At 41.2% G+C, this 26588-nt stretch overlaps 1 protein-coding gene and 1 pseudogene across 2 annotated transcripts in view; both read right to left on the bottom strand.

The window, feature by feature from the left end:
* The window catches only part of FRMD4B (FERM domain containing 4B), a 232287-nt gene that overhangs the window by 92694 nt on the left and 113005 nt on the right, over positions 1 to 26588 (bottom strand). The window lies entirely within an intron of this gene.
* Positions 61 to 26468, bottom strand: LOC130017326 (ATP synthase F(0) complex subunit C2, mitochondrial-like; annotated as a pseudogene).

Raw genomic sequence — 26588 nt, 5'->3', positions numbered from 1 at the left:
ATCAAGTCCTGGTTCCACGGCAGTCTGGGAGCTAATTTAGCTGGATTATAGATTCAATCACTAGGTCACTAGTTCAGGTTCCACATCAGATATATTATTCTTCTCCTTGTCTTGTTGGCTTGGTTGACCAAGACATAATGACAATGAGTTGAATTCTAGGTTTTGATACTCGACTAAGAGAAGAGAATAAAAGAAAGTTTTAGAAGGTGAAAGGTAATTTAGTAAAATGATGACTCCTACTTGGCCTTATTCTCAATTAGGTCAATAAATTTTCTGAATTAATTTATTAATTAGTTTATTAATCAGTACCTGCCTGGAAATTCACCCTCTTCAAGTGAAAAAAAAAAAGAAAAAGAAACAGAAACAGAAAATGGTGCTTAGGTTGTATCAAAGGTTACTACTGTCTTCCTGAAAAGCTGCAGGTCTGTGGATTTGGTGAGGAGTACTGTCCACTTTCCACTTTGGGAAAAACAGCTACAGATGTGGTACTGGGGATCAGGAAAACTAAGTGTGCTACTTCATCCCATAGTAGATGCTGGCTCTGTGGGCCTTTCCCAGCACTCTCTCATGCTACCAAGCAATACGTAATTTTCATCGACTCTAGTATAAATTTCTCACTAGAATTCTCCCAGAAGTATACTGGTAATAACTGGAATTGGGAAAGACTGAAAAATGACTCTAACCGGGCCCTCTTTTGGTAGGACTGCATGTCACATTCATAGTAGAATATGTATGTTTCTATTTCTAAAGACCCATGTTGCCTTTTCTGGAGCAATTAGTATCCTCTGGAAAGTTCTTTTGCAGTGTACACATGGACATCAGTATCTTAGCACTCAGAACTACTTGACACACGGGGAAACCTCAATTTATTTCGAGGTCCAATACAGTCTAAAGCTAAGTCTATTTTATTTTGGTTTTTTGGGGGCACATCCAGAGGTACCTGGAGGTCACTCCCAACAATGGCCAAGAGACCATGTAGTAACTGGAAGTGAATCTAGACCTCTTGCATGCAAAGCATGAGCCCAGCCAGCTGAACTCTCTCTCGGCCCAGGTTAATTTTCATAAAACCTTACCAACAAAGAAGTGTGAATGAAATGGAAGAGATTATTGTAACTCTGTTGTAGAGTTAACAGCTTGCAAGTGAGGTCTGGGTTCAATTCCTAGCATTGTAAGCAAAAAAAAAAAACGTAAAAGAAAATATAAGGGCCAGAGAGACAAAAAGTGGATAAGGTACTTGCCTTTCACATAGCCCATCAAGGTTTAATCCTGACATCCCATATGGTCCCCCAAGTCTGCCAGGAGTGATTCCTGAGTACAGAGCCAGAAGGAATCCCTGAGCACAAGTGGGTATCCCCAAAACAAAACAAAAGGAAAAGACAAAATTATCATTTGCAATAATAGCACAGCGGGTAGGGCGTTCGCCTTACACGCGGCCAACATGGCCGACCCGAGTTCGATTCCTCCGCCCCTCTCGGAGAGCCCGGCAAGCTACCGAGAGTATCTTGTCCACACGGCAGAGCCTGGCAAGCTACCGAGAGTATTCGATATGCCAGACACAGTAACAACAAAGTCTCCAATGGAGACGTTACTGGGCCTGCTCGAGCAAATCGACGATCAACGGGAGGGCCTTTACCTTTTACCTTTATGTTGAAATTATCATTTGCAATAATAACCAGTACGTTGATTCAGATCATAGTCTTCAATCAAATAAAAAATACTGGATCAGAGTTTGGTGAAAAACTGGACTAGATATCTGCGTCATCACAAAGTATATCTCCAAATGGAAAAATTAATTACAAAGGGAAAAGCAGTTGCTCTTCAAGGGAGAAGCAGATATGATGTTAACCATATTATATCACCCACCATTGGGTAGAGCAGCCCTGACAGTGGGCAGCAAGAAGGGCACAGCCCACCTCTATGCAGTACTGTGCTGCAAGTGCGAATACTTCATAATAGGAAGTGGGGGAACAAGCCATATAAGCCCTGATTCATGGCAGGTGTTGATTTCCGTGGCATAAGTACTCCCACCAGGGCTGATTTCCAGCCACCAATAGATCATCACAGAACACAGAGTTGGGGGGAAAATGTGAGAACTAGATCTCAAAGCTGGTACTAACTGGCTCTGGCAGACCACAAGGAAGCAATCCTGCTAAGAAACACATTACCAATCCAATCACAAGGAGTCGTGAAGCAAGCCCAAACTGAGAGATATTCTTTAAAACATCTGGCCCACGTTCTTAAAAGGTATCACTGAGTTCAATGCCAGAGAAAAGCTGAAGAACTGTTACAGAGCAAAGGAGACTGAAGGGTCATAACCACTCTAAGCAGTGCATTACCCTGGATCAATAGGAAAAGTTGCAGTAAGGGAATATTGAGGGAAATGGACGATATATTTAGCAATAGCGTAGTTCATGTTGAATGATCTGAATGTGACAGTTATAGTAATGCATTTATAGATAAGGGATTTCCTTGACCCTGGGAAGTGGACCATGAAAAATTTAGGGTTAAATACATGGTATTACGGGCTGGAGAGATGACACAGTGGGTTGAACATTTGCCTTGTGGGCAGCCAACTCCGGTTTGATCTTAGGCATCCCATATGGTTCCCTGAGCACCAGCAGTAGTGATCCCTGAGTGCAGAGCCAGGAATAACTCGACTATTGCTAGGTGTGGCCCCCAAACAAAACACAACAAAAAACCCAACCAATTAACTAAGCAAAAAAAAAAAAAAGGTATTAATGCCTCTCATATGATGTGGGGCTGGGGGGGGTGTCAGGGGGCACAACTATATAGTTGTGAGACAAAGGGGGATAAAATGTGGGAAAATATTAAACAATGGTGGATATGGTTTGATAGACGTAGACGTTTTTTGTGTTTTGCGTTTGTTTTGGGGCCACATCTGGAAGTGCTCAGGGGTTATTTCTGGCTTGGTGCTTAGGGATCACTCCTGGCAGGGTCGGGGGCCATATGGGGTGCTGGGGATCAAATTCAGATTGGCCGCATGCAATGCAAGCGTTCCATCTGTTGTATTATAGCACCAGACTCTTTTCTGTTATTCTTATACCTTTTTATTAAGTTTGAAATTATTCCAAAATACAAGTATGAAAAAATTGATGTACTTGAAGCCAGGAGAAGGTTCTCAGGGTTGAACACAGGTTTTGCTTGCATGAGTCCTGGATTCCATCCACGGTCCCTCATGGCCCCTCACCAGAGCCGGAGAAAACCCTAAGTGGCCAGGTGTGAACCCAAGTCACTCCCAATAGTGCTCAGGAACTATGCCTGGCTTGCATTTTGAGCTATCCCCTAGCCCACTCATTTGAATAACTGCAGGTACATTGAAACCGTTTATCACAACCCCTTATAAGGACTCTTGGAGAAGTTCCTGTTTCTGGAGAAAGAACAGTGACTGTGAGCATTCTAGTGGCCATTTTGTTTTTACCTTCGTGACCACTGTGAGTTATGGAACTGACCGCAACACCTTCTTTGCTTTGGTTCCCAAAAGAAGTTGAATTTTTCTTTTCTTTTCTTTGTAAATAGGGATGACTTGGAGCCACAACTGGTGGTGCTGGGGCCTCTACCTGGCAGTGCCCAGGGGACCATGTGGTCCTGAGGATCAAAACTGGGCCTCTCACATCCTCTCACATGCAAAGCTCAGCTCTCAGAGCTATTTGAGAGATATCTCAGAGATATCGCAGAGCTATCTCAGAGCTATCTCTCTGGAGCAAGAAGTTGAATTTCAAATTTGTAGGTTATAATGCTTTATGCTAAGAATGACAGAGGTTTCATGTTGACCTTGGCAGTATCTAATTATACATTTGTTTTACATTTACATTTCATTTACAAATAACCTTTATTCATCACTTATTGTGTTTTTTCCTTTTTACTGAGATACCTTTACTCATTTGTAAAATGATCTTAGTGTCAGTGATGAACAATGATTGAGGTTATGATATCAGTCTAATTTTTTTCATCTTAGGAAAAATTTAATCCTAGGGAAATGTACATATATTTATAAACAAATAAACCAATAAAACTATCTCTGCTGAGAAAGGGATACATGAATATTGCAGCAGTGTTTCAGTACTTTCTAACCAATTTGAGCATTTTCTTGCTTTTGTTTGTTTTTGAGCCACACCCAGCTGGGCTCCTGAGTCCTGAGTGCTGAGTCCTGGCTCTGCACTCAGGGGTTACTCCTGGCAGGCTTGAGGCATAATATGAGATGCCGGGGATTGAATCAGTGTTGGATGTACATAATGCACCCGACTCCCTGTACTATTACTCTGGCCTCACTAATTTAAGCATTCTTTTTGCTATTAGATATGTTATTGCCAAGTGTTAAGTGACCCTTTACTCGTTACCTATTAGAGAGCTGAATTTTTTTTTATTAGTGAAACACCATGAGGTACAATTATAGAATTATAAATTTTTGTGCTTGGGTTTCAGTTATACAATGATCAAGTACCCATCCCTCCATCAGTGCCCATCCTCCACCACCACGGGTCCCAGCATCCCTCCCACCCCCCATCCCCCCGTCCCACCCTGCCTCTGTGGCAGGGCATTCCCCCTTGAAGAGAACTGAATTTTAAGTTGGATTTCCAGTACTAACATTTTATTCTGCCTGTTGGGCATAGATGTGTCTTTCATTCTGTTCTGTGATAGCTTCTTCTACTCACCTATGAAGTCAGATAGCAAAGGGGTCTGTCTCCCCAACTAGAATAATGTGTGAGGCTCCAAGAAAATTATTATTTTTTGAAGTTCAGTGTTTCATCTATAAAGTGGAGCAGATAATATTGAACTTACTGAGGTGTCTAATGTGTTAAATAAAGTGAAAATATAAAGCTTTCATCGTAAATTCTAGCTCCAGATTCTCTTCACATCGTTCTCTCTGCACTGTTGTCTATGTTGCTTATACATTTAATCACTGATCCATTATAGTAGACCTCAATATCCAGTAAGATAAATACTTCAATCTTTGGCATTATTTTCACCTATTTTTTCCAAAGAAATCTTAAAGCGGTCTTGTCAAATTTTAAAAATATATAATTTGAGAAGCCAGAGTGATAGTACAGTGAGTTGGGTATTTGTCTTGTATGTGGCTGACTGAGCTTTGATCTCCAGCATCTCATATGATCACCCAAGCCCTCCAGTAGTGATCCGTGAGCCAGGAGCAAGCCCTGAGCACTGCCACAAACAAACATATATATATATATATATAGTACAAATATATATATATATATATATACATATATAAAGTTTTGAAGGACTGGAGAGATAGTATAGAAAGTAAGACATTTGTTTGTTTTTTTTCTTTTTGGGTCACATCCAGCGATGCTCAGGGGTTATTCCTAGCTCTGCATTCAGGAATTACTCCTGGCGGTACTCAGGGAACCATATGGGATGCTGGGAATTAAACCCTGGTCTGCCGTGTGCAAGGCAAATGCCCTATCTGCTGTACTATCATTCCAGCCCCAGTAAGTAAGAAATTTGTCTTGTTGTGACTGCTTCTGATGACCCTGGATTGATTCCCAGAACCACATATGATCCCCTGAACATGGCCAGGGCTCACTTTTGAGCACAGAGTCAGGAAAAGCCTCTAAACACTGCCAGGTATGGCCCCAAAGCAACTCAATTCTCCCCCCACCCCAGTGTGTTTTTGTGTAAAATTTGAAAGCACAGTATGCTTATTGAAACTGCTTCATAATGATCATAAACATGTGTGATAAATAAAGATCAAGTAGGTTCTATTTTAGGATTAATGCTCCATATTTTATATTTTCTTATTTAAATGGGATTTTTGTTTTCTGAGTGCCAGGGATCAAACCCTGGGTCTCTTTTTTCACTCTATTATTTACCTGGCTGTTATTGTCATGTTGGATTACTAATATTAATTGTAGTTTATTTAATTTGCATTAAAATTCCTCACCAAAACTCATAACACCAATAGACTTTAGTTAATGTTTTTCATTTGGTTGGGGATAAGGGTCTTCCAAGCAATGGTTTGGGGCCATCAGGAATAAACCTGGGCACTGAAGTCAGGGTCTACACTTCTATGGCAGCTTTTCAACTTTTTGAGCTATTTTCCTGATTCTTATTTCCATTTTTGAGATGCGTAGTGAACCGGTCTCCCAATAATACCTTGGCAATCTGAGGGTGTATCTGACTGCATTGAATTACATATACATTTCAGGTACAACATCAAAACCACATTCCACTTATTACTGCTGGTGGAGTATATGTTAGTTTTCGACCAACTTTTTGGCATATTCTGCTAAAGTTTGATGCACATATACACTAAGGCCCAGCAATTCTCAGTGTATTCCCAGTAGAAAAGTCTTCCTATATCCACTAAAAGACAAGCTTTAGAATATTCATGGTAGTGTTATTTTGTAGCAAGTATATCCTGCATGTTACTTAAATACCCACTGAAGAGAAATGAGCTGCAATACATGAATTATACTGCTACTATGCAAAATATTGCACAACATATTCAGCTGTGCAAATAAATCTCAAATAATTTCAGCAAAATAAGATAAAAGAAGCACAGTCTGTAAAATTAGTTAAATAAAGCACAAAATCTATTATGCTGAGATATTATAAATGCTATTAAATTGCTATCAATTATTATAATTGATACTATAAATGCTATTAACAATTATGGAAAGGTTGGAGAGATAATATTAGAATTGAGGGGCTAAGCCTTGCATGCAGCTGACCCTGGTTTGATCCCAGACACTGATTGTTCCCTGAGCACTGCCATATGCAACTGTTAAGCACAAAGGCAGGAGAATCCCCTAAGTACCACAGGTGTGATCCAAACTATTTCCCATCACCATGAAAAATAAATCATGGTAGCAGGAGAATTAAAAACCAGAAGTGATCCTGAAAAGGACTTTCCTGGTGCTGTTAAAGTTCTCTTTGTTGTGGTTGACAGCTGCTTTTGTGAGAAGGTCCTCAGAGAACAATCCTGAGTGACGCTTAAGGTCAGAGCCAGGTACTTTGAGTACCACTAGGTGTGGTCCCATCTCCTAAGATAAGAAAGAAAAATGAAACAACTGATCTTCCCTAAAGTCTTACTTCATCCTTAGTTGATTAGATCTGAAAACTCTGGCACCGCCGACCCTTCGTAACCGGCAGTGCTCAATGCTTACTTGTGGGTCTGTGCTCAGGGGTTACTCCTGGTGGGGGGTTTGGGAAACCATATTAAGTTCTGGGGATTGAACCCAGGTCAGCCACTTGAAAGGCAAGTGTCCTGCCCACTGTACTATCTCTCTGGCCCATACCCTATGTGCTTTCTAATGCATCAAACATCTACATTTTTAAATTATCTTTCTCCATACTCATCATCACCCATGCTTAGTAAGATCATTACAAGTAAGGGTATTAAAAAAAATTATTTCAAAATCTATTTTGTTCCCTGTTATAGTTCTGGAAGCTACACTATTATCTGACACATAGAAGGTACACAATACCATTTGCAAAACAGCAAGCGAAAAAATTGGTGAGGTAAAAGGTTGATGAGGCAATTTACATCTTTTCTTTTAAAAGATAAATGCTCCTTGTTTTATTCACTATTTGATTTGATTTGCTTTAATATTCCATTCAGGATAAGAAATTTCAGTTTTCTTTTTTCCTTTCAGTTTTGGTTTACATCAGATATTACTCAGGTACTACTCCTGCAAATCATGCACACTTTTCCTTTGACCCATTTCCATTGCTCCAGTTCCAGCTTTCTGAACCATTAGGAAATGACCCTGGATTTAACAGTGATTGTCATTGTAAGCATAGTACCTGAATGACATCATATTTTTTTTCTGTCACACCTGGCAATGCACCGGGGTTACTCCTGGCTTTGCACTCAGGAATTACTGTTGGTGGTGCTCAGGGGACCATAATGCTGGTAATCAAACCCGGGTTGGAAGCATGGAAGGCAAATGCCCTACCCGCTGTCCAGCCCCAGGACATAACTGTTTTTTGACACAAAGACATGTTAGTTGCCAAAATGTTTTTTTACTCTTCTGATTTCGCTTTCTAAAATGTAAAAGGAAATTTACAATAACTGTATCACAGATTTCATGGAATTTTGACAACTAAATAGAAAACTACACATGAGAAGCTTTAAAAAGACAAAAATAATTCGAAGAATAGCCAGGTAGGGGATATACCACAGGGGTAGAGATGAGGCACTGAGTTCAATAGACGGAAAGGAAGGAAGGAAGGAAGGAAGGAAGGAAGGAAGGAAGGAAGGGAGGGAGGGAGGGAGGGAGGGAGGGAGGGGAGGAAGGGAAAAGCAAAGCAGACAAGTTTAGATATTCTTATGGGTGTGTATCTCAGTTTCAAAGGTATAAGCAACATGACCAAAGTATCTGGGCAGACGGCTTCTCAGAAACTAGATCTCAGTGAAGATAGGCCAAGAGAGAGAGAGAATTTGTAATTTGTGAATTCGTCTTTGGCTGTGGAGGGAAACACAGGGGAATATATAGATATGGAAATGAGAGAGGTGGGAGAGCTAACAGACCACACTTTTCCAAGTTTCAGTCCAGTTATGGTTTGTGCAATGCATTTTATTTTTAGGTGTACTAGCAGTATATAATTTTGTTCTTTGGATGAAGTTTCAGCTGCTTTAAATAGAAATCAGATCTTGGTTTCCAGAAACCATACTCCACTGAAAGGAAAAAATGGCTGAGTTCAAGGCTGCCGGTAGGAATATCACGAGCATAAAAGTGAATAATAGAGCAGATTGTGATATATTGAATAAAAAAGAATGAATGAATCCATACTGTTATAGAAAACTATGTTTTTTGAGTTTTTTGTTTATTTGTTTTTATGGTTTGGGATTTGCTCGAGCGGGCCCAGTAACGTCTCCATTGGAGACTTTGTTGTTACTGTGTCTGGCATATCGAATACTCTCGGTAGCTTGCCGGGCTCTCCGAGAGGGGCGGAGGAATCGAACTCGGGTCGGCCATGTTGGCCGCTTGTAAGGCGAACGCCCTACCGCTGTGCTATCACTCCAGTCATTCCCAGTTATGCTTAGGGCTTATTCCTGGCTCTATGCTCAGGGATCACTCTGATGGTTCTCAAGGGACTGAACTGGGGTTGGTCATATGCAAGGCAAGTGCCATAATCCCTATACTTTTATCCAAACCTGAAAACTATGTTTTAAGGTGGGATGGAGGAGAAGAGAAATTTACATTTGAATGCTGACTAAGCAATGCCAAATATGATGGAATTAGAAAATTTCCATTACCATCATCATGGGAGTAACTTGGGCAAGGTCACCAGCGGATGCCAAGACTGCTGGGAAAAAGGATAGTTATAACAGCCTCAGAATGTTAACCTCATAAAAGTTATTAACTACAAAGAAGAAAATGCTGCCTCATTTAACCAAAAATAAGGCACACCCCTGGACATGCAAGACACACCATGAAGGAAACACCACCAGTTATGGAGTATTCCTGCCAGGAAGAAATGATATTAAATCATTCTCAAATCTTTCTGCAGAGCAGAATTGTCCAGAACTACAAAACAGAGAAGAAGGATCACTGAGGTAGGACAGGATATGGGGTTTCTCTATTGCATCAAGTTTCCAAATGATTCTGAGGTGTATGTTTGGAATTGTTAAATTTGCCAAATCCACATTTCACTAACTGAGAGACATTCTGCAATTGGTCTTCAAAAATACCATTGTGACAGCGTACACTAATAGCTAAGAATGATCATGCTGAACAAGATCTGAGGGTTAAAAATAAGTAAGGGATATTCTTGATAACCTTTCAGTATCAATATTGTAAATTTGATTGTAAAATTGTAACAAAAAACCACAATGCCAAAAATGAGAGGGGAAAGAGAGAGAGAGAGAGAGAGAGCCTTCTAAAGAGGCAGGCAAGGGGTTGGAGTTGGGGATGCTGAAAGGGAACCTGGGGACACTGGTGCTGGCAAATGTACACTGGTGATGCATTCCAATGGGTTTTGGAATACTGTATAACTGAAATCCAATCATGAATGGCTTTGCAATGCTCTAAAAATAAATAAATCAAAATATATTTTTAAATTTTTTAATATTTCATTGTGAGATGGAATATTATGCAGCTGCAAAGAACGATGAAATCATGCAATTTGCTGCAACATGGTTGGAATTGGAAGTTATCTTGTTGAGTAAAGTAAGTCAGAAGAAGAGACAAACACAGGATAACCTCACTTATCTGTGTAATATAGAATACTGGATGAGGAAATGTATTGGAGTAAAAGAGGGATGCTTAGATCATCCTTGGCCCCAGTGTTTAGAGAAGAGACAGACAGAGAAGGAAAGAAACCAAGGGGGAAGAAGAGAACAAGAAGTAACGGGTTACTAGGTATCAGGGCTTCAGTTATACCAATGCAATGATAGGAGTGAGAGCTATAGCTGTATATATATATATATATATATATATATATATATATATATATCATCGCCAGGCTTTGCCATACAGGCGAGATGCTCTCAGTAGCTTGCCGGGCTCTCCGAAAGGGGCGGACGAATTGAACTCAGGTCGGCTATGTTGGCTCCATGCAAGGCAAACACCTTACCTGCTGTGCTATCGCTCCAGCCTATATATATATATATATATATATATATATATATATATATATACAGACAGATATATAGATAGATATCTCCAAGACACAGATTCAAAAGAACTGAAGACGTGTGATCTAAGTGTCAATCACAGAAACTTTGCAATATGCCTGTCAAGATGATAGGCTGGGATGTAGCGGGGTTGGGATGGGGAGGGAATCGGGAACACTGGTGGAGGGAAGTTGACACTAGAGGATAGATTGGTGTTGAATAATAATTCGGCATTTTATGCTGAAAATGCAACTATCAGTAACTTTGTAAATCAAGGCTTTATAATATCAATTAAAAAATTGTGAGAGAAAAAAAAGGAAAAACTGGACATCCAATTAGGGAGACCATAGCATCACAGTAACTAAATGCAATGAGTGATCCTGGTGTATCTGAGATCAGGAAGGGAAGAAAGAGCTAAAAATACCCCCAAAATATAACAAACAAAACAACATTATTGAGACAACTAGAAAAATTTGAATGAGAACTCTATACACATTTCTGAAATGGCATAATGTCACAAATTCCAGAGAACTTTGTTAACAATACTGCACACCTTGTTGACAGTGCCAAACACATTGTGTACATTCCAAAAATATTTTTAAACGAACAAATCTATTTTAAAAGAAACTAATGGGGCCAGAGTGATAGTACAGCAGGTTGGGGGTATGCAGCCAACTGAGGTTTTATCTCCAGTATTATGTATGGTTCCTGGGTCCCACTAGGAGTAATTCCTGAGTGTAGAGCCAGGAGTAAGTTCTCAGCAACCCTGGGTGTGGCCCAAACAAACAAATAAAACCAAAAAGAAATGAAGTCATTCAATGATAATTTTCTTTCTTTCTTTCTTTCTTTCTTTCTTTCTTTCTTTCTTTCTTTCTTTCTTTCTTTCTTTCTCTCTCTCTCTCTCTTTCTTTCCTTCCTTTCTTTCCTTCTCCCTCCCTCCCTCCCTCCCTCCCTCCCTTCCTCCCTCCCTCCCTTCTCTCTCCCTCTTTCTCTCTCTCTTTCTTTCTTTCTTTCTTTCTTTCTTTCTTTCTTTCTTTCTTTCTTTCTTTCTTTCTTTCCTTCTTTCTTTCTGTCTGCCTGTCTGTCTGTCTTGTTGTGGGGGGCAGTGCTCAGAGTTTACTCCTGGCTCTGTGCTCAGAGATCACTCCCAGTTAGCCTGGAGGACCACATGGGTGCCAGGGATCAGACACATGCAAGGCAAGCACCTTACCTAATATACTATCTCTTTGGCTGCCAAATCCCCAGTGATAATATTCTATAAGCTAATGCTGCCAAAATCCAAAATCACAATTACACGTCTTTCTCTCCCCACCTCCAATTACTTTTACTTTTTTCAATATTTTTAGACCTTTCTTTATTCATTTAAGCACAGGAAAAATGAGATTGTCCTGCCACATAGTCAAATATCAGAGAGACTTGTTCTTCCAATTTGTCAATTTCTAAATTCTTTTTATAAAGAATTGCACCAACATATTTTCAAAGCGAGGCAGTGAATGTTTATGAGACTGCTCTGAAAATTAAAGGTGTGGTGATCCATAGCCAAATTGTTAGGCGATGCAAGACTGGCAGAGAAGCTAAATAGGTCAGGCTCTTCTAATAAGCACAGAGGTTCCAAGGTACCCACATCTGATAAATCTACCGGGAGACAAGTGAAGAAGGGATGAATAACCATCATTAAACACTTAGAACCAAGCTCTCAACTTCTGTACTTACCCTTACACATTATAAGATTACACACACAGCAGACTTTAATTACAACATTCTAATTGCTTAAAACATACTCTGGCACCAATTTACGATTACAACGTGAATTTGTAGAAGTCGAATGTTCTGATGAAAAACTGGTTATATTTTTTAAAAAGTGCAAGGTACTTACAAGATAATCAAGGATGATTATAGAGGTAAAAAAGATGAATCAGAAGAAAATAAGTTATGGTCATGCTGTCAACAATAAACCTTTGGAAAAAAGAAGCTCGCTAAAGTTCGTATCCTGTCTTAGATCTTTCTATTCTATTTTATTTTAGTATCTGTGAATACACAGTGATATTTTTATTTTTAGAATGGTTGTGCATTCACTTGTTTGAACTTCCTATTTACTATTTTTTCAAACAGGGAATTTGTTATTAAAATATTTTCATTAATAAGGACATGGATCAAAGGGCTGGAGCATTAAATTTGCATGTTGAAGACCTGCGTTTGATTCCTGGTACCTGTTCTTCTGTGCAACGAGTTGGTAGTTGCTCCTGAGCACCTCTGAATGTGGCCCCATGCCAAAATAAAACCTTTTTATTTTTTCCACACTAACAGTCTCCTTTTATGCAATAATTTTGATATTATTATCATTATTAATTTTGAGGAGGCATGGGTCACACCTGGCAGTGCTCAGGGCTTACTCCTGGCTCTATGCTCAGCTATCACTCCTAGCAGTGCTTAAGAAAATGTGCTGGGGCTGGAGCAATAGCACAGCAGGTAGGGCATTTGCCTTGCATGCGGCCGACCTTAGTTCGATTCCCAGCATCCCACATGGTCCCCTGAGCACCACAAGGAGTAATTCCTGAGTGCAGAGCCAGGAATAACCCCTGGGCATTGCCAGGTGTGACCCAAAAAGCAAAAAAAAAAAAAAAAGAATATGTCCTGAGGATTGAACCTGAGTTGGCAGTGTACAAAGTAAGTGCCTGAACTGCTCTACTATCTCTCTGGCCCCTAAACTGTGATTCTTGATGCTCAGCTACATCTTATAGATGCGAATATTATTTTTTATAACAATACTCTTGGGGGTTTTATCATTTTCAAAAACAACATCGGGAAGAGAGAGTCAAGTGGGTATGGAAATTGCCTTGCACATAACTGACCCATGTTTGATCCCCAGCACCATATATGGTCCCTCCAGTCCCACCAGAAGTGACTCCTGAACACAGAGCTAGGAGTGAGCCCTGTGCATGGCTGGGTATAACAACTCCAAAATATAAAAACAAAACCAAAAATCTAAAGCAGAAAAACTGCACCAAAAACAAGTAAATTTATCCAAGAGTCTGACATAGATTAATTCTTTGACTCCCTGGGACAGGCTCAAGGTAAATGCTATTAATTCACTTCTCAGGTAAGAAAATGAAAGGTTAAAAGGATCAGATAGGGCTAGAGAGATAGTACAGTAGTTAAGATGCTTGCCTTATATGCAGGGGACTCAGGTTCAACTCCTGGCACTGGATATGGCTCCTTGAACACTACCAGGATTGAACCTTGAGTACAGAGCCAGGAGTAGTCCCTGAATACCATCTTGTGTGGCCCCCAAATAAAAATTAATGAATACAGGGCCAGAGAAATAGTTCAGTAGAGAAGGTACGTATCATAGCACATGGCCAACATAGATTTGACTCCCAGCATCCCATATAGTCCCCTGAGACTGCCAGGAGTAATCCCTGGCTGCGAAGCCAAGAGTATGCATGCCATGAGCATCACCAGGAGTAAACCAACACTCCTGGTGAATATTCAGCATGTGTCTAATACTAAATTCACTTCAACTAAGAATAAGCTGTACTCTCATGGCATATGGTGCATGTATTGTGTTGTTATTTTGTGCCCTCTCCATCCTGTACCCCGTGGTGCTGGGATTGAATCCAGGGCCTCACGCATATGACACAAAGATCTACCACTGAGCTACAACCCCAGCATCCTATACATGTGTTTTGCTCGCTTTAAAACTGAAGCTGGTTGTGGCCAATTTGATGGTTTTGCCTGAAAGGCAAAAAAATGTTGTCTATTTTCTTGATCACTTGATCACTTGACATCCTGTTACTCATTGATTTGTTCAAGCGGACGCCAGTAATGTCCCCATTCATCCCTGTTGAATCCTAGTGTAGCCCAATGGTGTCTGCTTGCTCCAGGAACATGAAGAGCCTCAAACCAATCGTTCAGAGTCTTGACGAAGAAGTCTGACCATCTTGTAGGTGGGCAGCCACGAAATCTTTTGATGTCCCATGGAATCCAGTCGGTAACGGCTCTAGTCCAGTGGTCATCTCCAAATCACATTACGTGTCCAGCCCATCTGATTTTCAACGTTTGGCAAATGAGACAGTGTCCCTGATTCTTAATTGTCGACAAAGGTTGGAACTCTGGATTCTTTCTCTCACTTGAGTGAAGTGTGATACTCCAAGCGCAGCTCTTTCAATTCCTCTTTGGGAGACCTGAATAGTGTTCTCATCCTGTTTTTGTAGGGCCCAGGTCTCTGAGGCATATGTTAATGCAGGAAGAACAGTGGAATCGAAGAGATGTGCCCGGAGCTGGAGGTTCTTCATCCTCTTAGCTATTTCTTCGATGCTCTTGAAGGCGTTCCAAACCTCTCTTCCTCATGCTCAACTCAGTTGCCAGGTCATTCATCATGTTGACTTCTCGACCTAGGTACACATAGCTGTTGCATTAGGAGATGGTCGTTCCATTGAGAGCGAATGAGGCATCAGGAACGAGGCTGTTTCTCATAAACATTGTCTTTGTGAGATTCAGCTGTAGTCCGACCTTTTCACACTCACGGTCGAAGTCGGCCAGCATTTGTGCCGCTCGGCTAATGTTTAGTGTTATTAGAACGATGTCATCAGTGAAGCGGAGGTGGTGTAATTGCCGACCATCTATCTTCACTCCTATTCCTTCCCATGCCAGTTGCCACATGATGTTCTTAAGGGTAGCACTGAAGAGTTTCAGTGAAATGGTATCACCCTGCCAAACCCTTCTCTTGACATGGATGATCGCTTCCTTGTAGAATGGTGAGATCCTGGTAGTGAATCCATAATACATCTCACAGAGGATCCTGATGTATTGAGTTTGAATGCCCTGTTTGGCTAGGGCTTCAGTGACCACTTCAGTCTCAACAGAATCAAAGGCCTTCTTTACATCAATAAACATTAGATAGAACGGCATCTTGAACTCCTGACAAACCTCAATGAGCTTGGTTATTGTGTGGATATGGTTGATTGTGCTGAATCCTTTTCAGAACCCAGCTTGCTCGCATGGTTCTCCTTCATCTAGTGTTCTGCCCATCCTATTCAGGCAGATTCGAATGAACAGCTTGTAGATGACAGACAAACAGGCAGATCGGGCGATAGTAGCCAATGTTGTGGATGTCTCCCTTCTTGTACAGTCTTGCTGGTTTTCCATTGGGATGGAATCTTGCATTCAGACAGGTAGCGTGTAAAGAGCTGAGTCAGTGTATTGATGAGAACTGGCAGCAGGTTCTTCAGGTGTTCAGGTCTGACCTTGTCTGGGTCAAGTGCTTCTTTACCGACGAAATGGCGTGTCAGATTTCAGAAGGGAGAACGTTGGGAATGACATATCCATCCTGCAGAATTTGGTATGTGGGCAGGTGGATGTGGCTATCAAAGAGATACGAGTAGAAGTCATGGATAATCTTCTCCATTGCACTTCTAGAAGATGTGATAGATCCATCAGGATGTTGGAAGGCAGTCATCTTGATCTTGTAGTTGGCAAAAGACAAGCGGGCGTTATGAATGCTTTTCCCAGCTTCTGCCGCATCTGCCAGCACTGCTGCTCTTCTCTCTTTGAGTTCTTTCTTGATCGTTTCTCTGCACTGCTTTGTGAGCTCGGACATTCACGTGAGGTTGCCTGAGGCTTGTGCCAAGCCATGTTGTCTAATTAGCTCAAGAGATTTCCAAAACAGGGGTCTTTTTGTGGCTATCTCTCTTTCTCTCTCGGTGTTCCTTGCACAATCATGGAGGTGCTGAACCAGTCAATTGTATTTTTTGTCAATTTGTCAATGACGGCATCTTCCCATGTTGCCAAAAAAGTGCCAAAGAGCTCCCAGTTGGTGATCGTTCTGGGCGTTCTCTTCTTAAACTTTGCGGCCCTTTCTCTCTGCTCCGTGAAGTAGAAATTTGTATGAAGGAGATGGTGGTCCAATCCCGTTTGGAATTTTGGGACAACAGCGACATCGGTCAGGCAAAACCATCAATTGAATATGATGTGGTCAATTTTGTTGTGGAACCATCCACTGGGAGACTCCCATGCACACAAAATAACATATTAACATCTAGCTTATATACGCACTGTGGGTAAGGGCGTTCGCCTTACAAGCGGCCAACATGGCCGACCCGAGTTCGATTCCTCTGCCCCTCTCGGAGAGCCCGGCAAGCTACCGAGAGTATTCGATATGCCAGACACAGTAACAACAAAGAATGGAGACGTTACTGGGCCCGCTCGAGCAAATCGACGATCAACGGGAGGGCCTTTATAGCTATATAATGATATATATATATATAGTTTATAGATATATAGTTTAGCACTGTCCTCCCATTGTTCATCAGTTTGCTCGAGCGGGTCCAGTAACATCTCCATTGAGAGACTTGTTACTGTGTTTGACATATCGAATATATCATGGGTAGCTTGCCAGGCTCTGCCATGTGGGCGAGATACTTTTGGAAGCTTGCTAGGCTCTCCGAGGGGGCGGAGGAATTGAACCCAGCCGAGTTGGCCATGTGTAAGGCAAATGCGATACTGCTGTGCTCTTGCACCAGTCCATATAGTTTATAAATATATAAATATTGTAAATAGATATATATATCACACAAAAAATCACAAATCATCCTGTTAATCATCGATTGCCTCGAGCAGGCCCCAGTAACGTCTCCTTCATCCTAGCCCTGAGATTATATTCAAGGCTCTTTAGGAGAATGAGACCCATCATTGTTACTGGTATTTGGCATATTGGGTACGCCACAGGGAGTTTGCCAGACTCTGCCGTGTGGGCAGGCTACATTCGGTAGCCTGCCAGTTTGTCGGAAAAACTGGCAGATATATATAAACTGTAAATATATTGTTTATAAAAATAAACTAAATATACATAAATATATTATAAATAATATAACTATATATAAATAATTATGTAAACATATAAACTATATATATATCATTTGTTTGTTTTGGGGCCACACCTGGTGATGCTCAGGGCTTATTCCTGGCTCTGCACTCAGGAGTGACTCCTGATGGGTTCCAGGGACCATATGGGATGCAGGATATGGAATTCAGGTTGGCTGCATGAAAGGCAAGCACCCCACCTGCTGTACTATCACTCCCTATTATAATATTTGTATGTCTTTCTGTTGAGTTCTAATTTAGTTGTAATGTTATTCTATGTCGTTGTTGTTGGAGGGGAACATCTGGCAGTGCTCAGGCTTACTTCTGACTCTGTACTCAGAGACGTACTCCTTGTGGTGGTGGGGCAACCATATGGGGTGCCAAGAATTGAATCTAGGCTGGCTGTGTGTAAGAGAAGTACCTGCTGTACTTGTCATGTAATATTACTCTCTTTATTTTTTTATTTTTAGTTCTATTGAAGTCCCATGATTTATGAAATTATTCCAAGTTTAATAAGTTGGGTTTCTATGTTATTTATTTCTGTGTTTCTATGTTTCTATTCTATGTTCCAGTACCATGACCACCACCAGCATCTTCTTTCTCCGCCAGGGTTTCTAGGTTCCCTCCCACCCCCACCCATAGCTTGCCACCTTGAGTGGCACATTTTTTGTTTGTTTTTTAAAAAATTGGGGGGGGAGGTTGTTACTCTTCCTCCAAACCCAAATTAAAAAAAATTTTGTTTGTTGAAGTTTGTATCTCCTGTTATTGTATCTCCTAATATTACCTTTCAGTACCAGGTATATTATTCTTATAGACCATTTATGAGATGATAATTTACCCAAACTACCAACATTGAGTTTAAAAGTTTTAGGAATATTTGTGTTAAACAGTATCATTATGAAATAGAGGTCTTTTAATGAGATTGCAGTAGTGTGATTCAGTGTATAAAACCCTTTTGAGTACCTAGTTGGGGCAGCGATATACCAGTGAATAAACAATACACTCTTTGTAAATCTAGCAGGGCAAGTGCCAATGGGAGGGCGTGCTCCTTGTTATCTGTTCTATCCCCATGTCCTTTCACCTCTATGGGCCTTTCAGTTTTTTGTTTGGTGCACCAAACATCTTCCTCTTCACCCCTTCAGGGAAGCGGTAAAGACAAATGCCAGAGTGCATATGAAAAATCCTTGAGGATTAAAATTGGTATGTTCTAAGCTGTTATTATGAAAATTTGATTCTCACAAATGCACAAGGCAGCGTCTATCTGAATGACTCTAGTTTAAGAAGCGTATAATTTCAATGTTGGAAAAACCACATGAAACATGGAAAGGTGAAATGTTTATTATGAAATTCTCAAAGGCCCTTTAAAATAAGGCATCGGATTTCTTTGTTCCTTGTAGACTGGCTAGTCTTCAAACCAAACGATGGTTAACTTAGTGATTTCACTTGGTAAATAGTGATGATGGCCAGTTATTATGAGCAAGAACATGGCTACTATGTAGACAGAACTTAGAGTAGCAATATTCAGTTCCTGTTACTGATCCTTAAAATAGTCTCAGCTTCTTGAAATGAGATTGAGGATTAAAATACACATGCATACATATAGACACACACGTAATTATCTACATTCAAACACCCTCAAATTCCTAATGCTAAAAATCTGCCAAGTTAACAGATACATCACATATATTCTAGTTCAACTGTTGGTTGTTAAAGTACATGGAATGATTCCAAGATCAGAGCCAGTACCATGATGCTGACGTTAATGCATTGATTACAGATGCATATGCTTCATGTTCTGTTAGATTAAACTGAGCTGAAAAGAATCTCTCTCACAAGGCATTATAAATAGAGATAGTAACAGATCTTTCTAAGAATTCACTTTAAAAAAAAGTCTCTTTGCTAAGAACAAGAAACTAGAATAATACTAAAATGGTTTTCTGGGTGTTAGGACAAAGTTTTCTTCTCATAGAGCAGTCAATTTTGATTATTCAGGAACTCATTAATGACTATTGATGAATAATTTCTCCAGTGTTTCTTTTATGCCTGATTTGTTGCTACTAACACATTATAATTACCTCTAGTGAGAAAGTGAAAGAAAAGCAAGGGATATTCAGGATAGTTTGGCTGAATAATTAGGGTGGAACAATGTGTTGGAAGATTCAATTAAAGTGATGTTTAGGATGACAAACTCACACAGCATACACTCAGTGCTTCTCTGTCCTAGAGGTAATTTAAAGGCAGTAACTTCTTTCCTTGAAATTCTGAGGAAAGTTACTCAAATTTAAAAGCATGGAAATGTCAGCTGACTGTTGTAGCTGATTTCACAGCAATTCCAGAACTTTCTCAAAGACACTTAGATTAAAAACCAAACAGAGAGGCTCCAGTATGCGTGCGGAAACACACACGCCTCAGCATCTGACCATGGAATTCCAATTTATAATCCTGTAGGTTCAAGTGTATTAAGTTTCAAGATTACAAGCACAGTATCAACTCTGAAAAATAAAATTTAGGAGCAGCAGCTCCATCTTAGATAGGGAAAAATAAGAATGAAAGCCGAAGATTGCAATTTTGTGCTTGTTGAGTAGAACCAATTTTCAATTTGGTTCTGATATTTTTTCTAGCCCATTTTGTAAAATTTGTTAGCATAAGCCTTATTAATTTTGCTCACTGACACATTGTTCTGAGAGCCTGTTGTATATGTCAGACTGTGCTGTGGTTGGGGCATACGATGAGTAAGGGCTCTTGGTTCCAAGGACCCGGGTAGGTTGTGGGATGGCAGATACATGAGCAAACAATTCAATGCAGTAGGAAGAGAGAAAGAAGTGCTACTTCTAGGAGGTTTTAGGAAGCTGAAAGAGCTTTAACTCCCACTAGGAGACGGTGGTGGTGCAGCATAGGGAAGAAAGGATTGCTCAGGTAGGCAGGGAGCCGGAAGCCAAGTTTGGAAGGATGCCTAGAGGTTTGCCAGGGGAACACAAGAGAGAGAAAGGTGCTCAGCTGCGGCATATGAATATTAAATAAGGAAGGCAGAGGAATCAGTGTATTGAAATGGTATGAATAAACACAAAAAATTTAAAGTTATGAATCTTGAAAATGACCATCGTAAGAGGGAAGAGGCTAGGCCAGGGTTCACTCATCCCATTAAGGTCAGTGGACTATATTTCCATTAACTCACTCATCCTACAGGATCTGCTGCTTTTCACACTTCACATTGGGGATAAAACTGAGTTTACTTTTCCCTTCCCTTTCCCTTCTCCCTTCTCTTTCCATCCCTTCCCTTCCGTTCCTGTCCTTTCCCTTCCCTCTCTCCCTCTTTCCTTTCTTCCTGGTCATCCCCAACAGTGCTCACAAATCTGGGACCATCTTTATTAAGCAGGGACCCTGGTGTGGACAGTGCTGTGACTCCTAGGCTCAGGTGCCACGGGCTGATGTGGTGCTTAAAGGCCACCAAGCCACACCTGGCAGGGGTGCTGGGGGACATGTGGAGCTGGGGACTGAACTGGCACATGCGTGCACTAACTTATGAGCTATAGCCCAAAAGCTGAGTTTCACAAATTGACATAGTGGGGCCTGTGCTTGCAAGGCAGGTACTCTAATCAACGCAGCTCAGGGCCTTAGGTGAGAGTTTGGAGCTAGCGAGAGAGTACAGCGGTAGGACACTCTCCTTGCACTGTGGCCAACTTGGGTCCCCTAAAAGCATAGAGCTAGAAGTAAGCTCTGAGCACTGCTGGGCACGACCCAAATAACAGCAACAACAAAATAAAGAGTTTAGTCCCTGGTGCCACTCTGCATCAAGGCACCATCCGAGCAGTCTGGCTGTTTGAGTCTGGCAGCTCTACTCTCTGTGATCCCTGGTGCCATGACCAGGAATCCCAATTACCACCTTAAGGGCAACCAGGAATGGGAGTGCCACAACCAAGGGGTGAGGCCCAGATGAGCACTGAGCATCGCAGTGGTGTGCAGCAAGCACAACAACAATTGTGTGATCACTACAACTCAAGTACTACAACCACATCTGTGTGATGAGTACAACCCCCCAAAAGCAGGTGTGTAGAAACCACCATAGAGGGGAACAAAACTCTCAGTGAGATGAGCATCACACCTGATGCCCAACCCTCAGCAAGGGCCATGGCTCAAATGTACAAGCGCAGCATCTGGGCAACAAGTGTGGCAGTTAGTCATTGCAATGGCCACAGTGAAAAAGGGAACGGGAGAGAAGGGGAAAGGAGAGGACAAAGTATCATGCTCAGGTTCAAGTCAAGGCCATGCTTTTGAACCCAGGCTCTGTGGTTTCAGCACCCAAATTCTCCGTCATTATGTTAACCAGTTTCTATGGAGCAGAAGTTAGCTAAGAAGTCAAACAGAGGACGAACTTATTCTTGCCGATTTTGTGTTCTAAAATGCCTCATTTCTGCCATATATTTATTCATTCTTTTACTCCTATTTTCTACTCAGGGATCACTCCTTCCCAGGGACCCGATGCAGAATCTGGGTTGACTGTGAGCAAGGCGAGAGCATTAACTGCTGTACTAGTTCTTCAGCTCCTACATATTGATTCTTTTTTGTTTGTTTTGGTTTTTTGTTTTGTTTTATGTTGGGGCCATACCCAGCTATCTTCCCAGTCCCGTCCCGATTCTTAAAACAGAAGTACATACAAAATATAAAGAGAAAACAGGATTAGATGAGGTCAAAGTAGCCAAAATTGGGGCCCGGAGAAAGCAAAGTGGTTAAGGTGCTTACCTTGCAAGTGGCTGATCTGTGTTTGATTCCTGGCATCCCATATGGCACCCTGAACACAGCTAGGAGTGATCCCTAGCAGAGAGGCAGGAATAAGCCCAGAGCACCACTGGGTGTGCCACCCACCAAAAAATTGAAAAATTAGTCAAAATATAAAAAAGTTAAAAGTCTAACAATGTAAAATTTAAGCAGAGAATGATCTCAAGGAAGAACAGTATATGCTCAAAAGGAATATTCCCCCCCATATGTGTATACTTTATATGCTTAACAAACAATAAAGCATGGGAAATGTATTAACTCCTTTTCTGATTTTTGGGTACTTTTCTGCATTGGCCAATAAAAAATCTCAAAACAATATAATCTCATATTTTATAATGCTATCCATGGGATAGTTTCCATTTTTTTCTTAAAATTTTTTTTTATTTAATGTAGAAAAAAAGTGGCAACTGTTGATATAATCCTAGGATTAAAATTGATTAGGTAACAAAGTTGCAATACTAATATCAATTGATCTAGAAAATAAATTTATGTGAACATTGTTATATTTGATTGCAAGTAAATTTGTTTTATTTTGAATTTATTAAGGTTTTTGTTTCATGGTCCAGATACTTCCAGATCAGGGACTGGATAGTACAGTGGGTAGGGCATTTTCCTTGCACGCAGCTGACCAGGGTTCTATCACCAGCATTCCATAAGGTCTCAGAACACTGTCAGTAATTCCTGAGTGTAGAGCCAGGAGTAACCTTTGAGCATGCCTGGGAATTACCCAAAAAAGCAAAAAAAAAAAAAAAAAAAAAGCAAATCCCAAAACCCAGCATAACAACAAACAAACAAACAAACCCGAAAACAGACACTTTCAGATACATGGTCTTAGGCCAAAGAGTCAATAAAGCAGAGGGGCTTCTGGGGCTCTCGAAGTATGGGGGTATGGGGACCACCCCACAGGTATTAGGCTACCCTGGCTCCAAAAAATACCATAATTTTCAGCCCAGCACCAGTATCTGAAAAATCTTTTTCTTATTAATTACTTATTTGTCTTCCCTCTGTCAAACCCTGAACCAACCATTTCCCCCAGGCTGCCTGGGGAAGTTCAGAAAGATGAGCATCCAGGGCAGAGGAGGCCCAGGAGAAATAGCTATGGGAGCTGGAGACGGCTCCTTCACATGCAAAGAGGATGACAAAGGCCACCATCGGGCAGAAGAGCCCCATGGCCTCCCAGAGGGCAAAGCCCAGCATGGCAGAGGACAAGAGCTGTTGCTTCAGGGAAGGGTTCTTGGCATCACCAAGGATGGGGCTTCCAAGCACAGTCCCAACCGCAGCTCCAGAGCCAGTCGCCCCACTGTGGCAGCCCCAGCCCGAGTGAACTGGGCTGCTGTGTCAGTGTACCTGAAATGTCAGTGGTTTGGAAGCTGAGGCTTGCGTCAGGTGAGGCCAGGGGACATGGGGCTGACAAGCTGCTGAGGCTCTCATCTATCTCTCATCCTTTCATCACCATAGCAGACAGTGATCTGCTCAGCATCTGGAGGTGCTCCTCACCGCGGTGGGTTGGAGATGAATTCGGTGCGAGCATACATGTCCAGAGGATGAGGGCCTGTGTAGGAGAGCTGCTCCCAGGGTAGAGAAGACAGGAAGTCCCTGAAACTATTAAGTGACTGGTGTCTCTGCAGAGAATATTTATGACGCGGTGGAACTGAGCCCTTGGCATAGCTGTAGTGGTGAGGATGAGTGCTGCCCCCAGACCCTTGGTTTGGTGGGTATTCAGCCCAACTGACACCCATTATTCATGAGATAATTTCTAAATTATCTGGGTAAAGTTGTGGGTGGAAAACTCAGTGAATATAAACTAAATATCCTGCAGAACTGCATGGGGCTTCTAAAAGAGCTTTGGACTTCCAGATAACACACACTTAAATGCTAATGGAATTAAGACTCTAAGGAACATTATTAGCAGGCTCTATTGTAATAGTCTACTTGGAAATGATCACTGACACTCTTACCAAGTGCACTAATGAAAAGGCACCTCTAAGAAAGGCATTGCTTGGCCATTTTCTCTTCCATCTTGATTTGGTATCTATTCCCACAAATACAGAGTAGAAGAGGTCATAGTCATAACTGGCTTGGTATCCAGGTCAATATTTCTTTTTCTTGTTTTTTGGGCCGTACCCAAATGTGCACAGGGTTTACTCCTGGCTCTATGCAAAGGGGTCTCCTGGGGTGAGGGGCCAGGGGACCCATATGCAGACCTGGTGGTGGAATCTGGGTCATCTGCATTCAAGACAAGTGCCTTACCCACCGTATAATCTCTCAGCCCAGGTCAGTATTTCTTGAGAAAACTTGTAGGATATTTTATTGAAAGAATTAGTATACACCTACCAGACCAAACCTACGATATAACCCAGGAGGCTTAGAGTTGCCTTTATCTATTTAATTATTTATTTTGAGATGAAAAGTTTGTTCTTAGTAAACTCAGAAGAGCATTTTCAAATGTAAGGTCAGCAGTCCATTAATAAGTATTGCTTGACATGCTGAAAGTAGACTATAGACCAAACATGATTGTCACCCATTGCCTCTTTTGCAAACCACAACACCCAATAAGAGAGAGAGAACAAAAGGGAATGCCCTGCCACAGAGACAGGGTGGGATAGGGGGGTTGGGGGGTGGGAGGGATACTGGGATCCGTGGTGGTGGGAAATGGGCACTGGTGGAGGGATGGGTATTTGATCATTGTATAATGAAACCCAAGCACAAAAATTTGTAAGTCTACAACTGTATCTTATGATGTCTCACTAATAAAAAAATAAATAAATTTAAAAATTTTTAAAAATTAAATTAAATTAAAAAAATAAGTATTGCTTGAAAGAAAAATTTGATATACAAATAAGTTTGAAAAATAACAAGACAACAGAATCACATATTGGACATGAAGACTTTAGGTAGATGGTAAAGTTCCAGATTTTTATAAGAATGTATATAATCTTTGATCTCTTAAACTTTTGGGCCTGAAAACATCTCCTGATGGCGAGTGTCTCAAGACATAGATCTAAAGTCTAGTGTATATGATTTCAAAATCCCATTTTGTTTTGAGATTTCTCATGCTGTAGAAGTAAGGAAATGTCCCAACTGCTTCTTACATGACTTTAGGAGGAGGACAAGTCACATCATTAAAGTCATATAAGAATGCTGGGCATTTTCAGTCTCAATAAAGTCCCTGGCATCTTTTAGAACTCTTAGAAAGCTTATCAGATAAGTTACCTTTAACATACACACACCACTTACCTAAACATAAACACATAAAAATAATGGAATCTTTAAGGCTTTGGATAGCTCATGGAATAGCACTAGGGCTAATGTTAGGCTGAAAAGTAGCGTCCATTAGAAATCTTGGTTCTTTATAGCTGAGATCAACACCAGGAGGATTACTCCATAGCTTAGAGGCCAGCCGGGTATTCTAGGACAGTTCAGATAGAGAAGGGAGCACCAAATGGAGGGTATTTGGAGGATCCTCCCAGGAGGGGAGATGCAGGTTGAAAGTAGACTGGACTGAACATTTTGCCACTCAATGCCTCTTTTGCTGAACACAACACCCAAAAGGAGAGAGAGAACAAAAGAGAATGCCCTGCCACAGTGGCAGGGGGGGATGGGGGGGTTGGGGGGGAGGGATATTATCCTGGTGGTGGAAAATGGGCACTGGTGGAGGGATGGGTATTTGATCATGGTATGACCAAAATCCAAGCACAAAAATTTGTAAATCTACAACTGTACCTCATGGTGTTTCACTAATAACAATAAAAAAAGAAATCTTGGTTCTTAAAGGGAATACATAATTTTTCATAAAATAAACAAATGATTGATGAAATTTAAATACTATGGTTTCTGGAGTCATCCTGCCTAGGGATTATTCTTCAACTAATGAGGTATTTGACTGTGGTCAAACTAGTTAACTTACTTTTGATTCTATTTTTCTATTTCTTAGAGTAATAGTATTGGTTGTTGACTAACCCACTGGGGATTATGCAAGTTAATACATGAGAAAAAGCAGTGGTAGCTACTCAGTAAGCTCTTTTCTTGTTTGTTTTGGGTCACGCCTGGCAGTGCTCAGGGGCTTTCAGCAAGCTCTGGACACAGGGATCACTTCCAGCAGGGGCCAGGGAACCAAATGTGGTGCCCGAGATTGAGGCCCTGGCAGGCCACGTGGAAGGCAGGTGCCCTCCACACTCTACCATGGCTCCAGCTCATCGATGGGTTCATAGGAAGGTACAGCTGACATCCTCCCCAACATCATACCTTCCTTCTCCTCCTGCATGAAACCTGCCACAAAGCACTCTTGAACCCACTTGATTTCCACAGTTTCTGTCTTTCACTGTTTTTGTTTTCCTAAGCATGTCTT

Source organism: Sorex fumeus, unplaced genomic scaffold (assembly GCF_029834395.1).
Source record: "Sorex fumeus unplaced genomic scaffold, SorFum_2.1 ptg000191l, whole genome shotgun sequence".
In the NCBI taxonomy this organism is placed as follows: Eukaryota; Metazoa; Chordata; class Mammalia; order Eulipotyphla; family Soricidae; genus Sorex; species Sorex fumeus.
Note: the sequence above shows the minus strand (reverse complement) of the source record. Positions and strands in the feature narration are given on the sequence as shown.